General features: G+C 46.5%; 1 protein-coding gene across 1 annotated transcript in view; it reads right to left on the bottom strand.

Moving 5' to 3' along the window:
• The window catches only part of adcy3a (adenylate cyclase 3a), a 95,564-nt gene that overhangs the window by 31,214 nt on the left and 61,900 nt on the right, over positions 1–2,450 (bottom strand). The gene's annotated exons all lie outside the window — the stretch shown is intronic.

The raw sequence follows: 2,450 nt of genomic DNA on the forward strand, positions 1-2,450 counted from the left end.
CAGCACCCAACAGCACCCAAACAAACCTGCCAGGCACCCCATAAACAGCATCCAGCAAGCACACGCAGCACCCAACACCAAACTAACAGTACCCAAACCAGCATTAATACCCAAAGACCAACTACAATACCCAACATCCAGCACCCTATGTCCACAAATATCATTCAACAACCAACATTCACACTCAGATTTAACAACCAGCACCCAACAATAAACAGCCAAACACTAGCATCCAGAGACAGCACCCAACATCCTATGGCCTAAACTGAATGCAACAACCAATACCCAACACATAGCACTCTTCACCTCAACAAAAACTCATGACAGCCATCATCCAACAGTTGGTACCCATCATGCACACAAAGCACCCAGAATCTGGAACCCCATAACCACACCCACTACCAACATTCAGAACACAAACCGTATACTTACTCAGCACCCACTGTCAGCACTGTCCCTGTCACCCACACTCTCCTAACCCCACACTAAAAACCCACACAAGCACAGCTCCCTGAAAGTGACTCTGCTCTTCATACAGTGTCCCAGTTAAGATTCTCAATGTCAGGAAACTGCTCAAAGGGGAGTTTCCCCAATGATGAGTGCCCCTGACTATTCTGAGCCTCTCAGTGGATTAGCCTGGGCCACCAATTATGGACAAGAAAATGGCAAATGGACTGAACAGATATTTTATATATGTATTCATTGTAGAGATATAAAAAGTATCCCCATGAATAATTGTGAAGTGGTGGATGTGGGTACAATTATAATGTTTAAAAGACACTTGGAAAAGTACACGAATAGGACGCGTTTGCAGGAATATGGGCCAGGAGCAGGCAATGGCACTAGTTTAGTTTGGGATTATGGTTGGCATGGAGCGGTGGGACCAAAGGGTCTGCTTCCATGCTGTATGACTCGTGAATTTATGAATCGATAAGAGATGAAAGGGAGTAAGGACTGTAAAAGGATTAGCATCAGAGGACAGAGTACTGAGAAAACTATGAGAATTAAAAGCTGACAAGGACTTCATCCTAGGCTTTAAAGAAATGAAAACAAAATGGTGTGGATGCCAGAAATCCTGATGAGAAACAATGCTCAGCAGGTCTGGCAGCATCTCTGGAGAAAGAAATAGAATTAATATTTCAAATCCAAAGACTCCTTGGAATGGGTTCTGAAGTTTTAAACAAGAACCATATTGGAATTGAAATGTTCACTGTTTCTCTCTCCACTGATGCTGCCAGTCCTGCAGAACTTGGCCAGCAATCTCTATGTTTGTTTTCAGTTTAATTTCAGTGATGGGGAAAACTCCAACAATAATTTGGTCAAATTTGTTAACCACACAGACCAATCTGGGTTATGTGGCTTAATGAGAGAGAGCCGGCACAATTTCTAAAGAAAAAATTGAGTTTCACTAACTTGCTGGAATTTTCTGACGAGGTAACAGAAAGGCTCGATGACAGTATTGCTGGTGATGTGGTGTACATGTGTTTGATACAGTGCCACACAACAGACCTGGCAGGATGGTGTAAAAGGGACAGTCATAACGTGGATACAATGTTGGCTGAGTGACAGGAAACAAAGACCAACGGTCAATGGATGTCTTTTGGGCTGGAAGAAGGTATGTATGGAGAATCACTGATCCAGATCTTGGTGAGCAAGATACAATTTCAAAGGTTACAGATAATACAAAACATGGACTATTGTAAACTGTGAGGACAATACTGTGGAGCTTGAGAAGAACATCGAGTCATTTGTGGAGAGGGCAGAGAGGTGGTAGTTGGTATTTTGGGGCCCCTGAGTGTTCCAGAGCCTATCACATTATACTCACGAGATGGCATCGACCATAGCCAAGCCCATATGAATCGAACACGCTGCATGATCATCCCGATTGTCTGGTAAGCCACAGATACAGTAGTAACAATCACCCAGGATTTTGATCCGTAACTGATGATATTTCTGTGCAAAGGAAGGAGATTGTTATGAGGCAGTGAATCACTGAGAGGTTCGGCCATGAATAGGGGTCACAGTCATCGGGCGGTCATCAAATCCCAGCTCACACCATGAGCTGCGAGACACAGTGTGAACAGTGAGAGGATGTGCACGGTGGGAGAGTGTGCATGGGGAGAGAGTGTGTACGGGGAGAGAGTGTGCACGGGGAGAGAGTGTGCACAGTGGAAGAGAATGTGCACAGGGAGAGTGTGCACAGGGGAGAGTGTGCACGGGGGAGAGTGTGCACGGGGGAGAGTGTGCGCGCACGGGGAGAGAGTGTGCGGGGGGGAGGGTGCATGGGGAAGAGGGTGCACGGTGTGACTGTGTGCATGGGGGGAGAGGGTGCATGGTGGGAGAGAGTGCATGGTGGGAGTGAGTGTGCACAGGGAGAGTTTGTGCACGGTGGGAGCGAGTGCACGGTGGGAGACTGTGCATGGTGAGAAGGTGTGTACGGTAGGAGAGTG

The sequence above is a fragment of the Chiloscyllium plagiosum genome, chromosome 9 (assembly GCF_004010195.1).
Source record: "Chiloscyllium plagiosum isolate BGI_BamShark_2017 chromosome 9, ASM401019v2, whole genome shotgun sequence".
NCBI lineage: Eukaryota > Metazoa > Chordata > Chondrichthyes > Orectolobiformes > Hemiscylliidae > Chiloscyllium > Chiloscyllium plagiosum.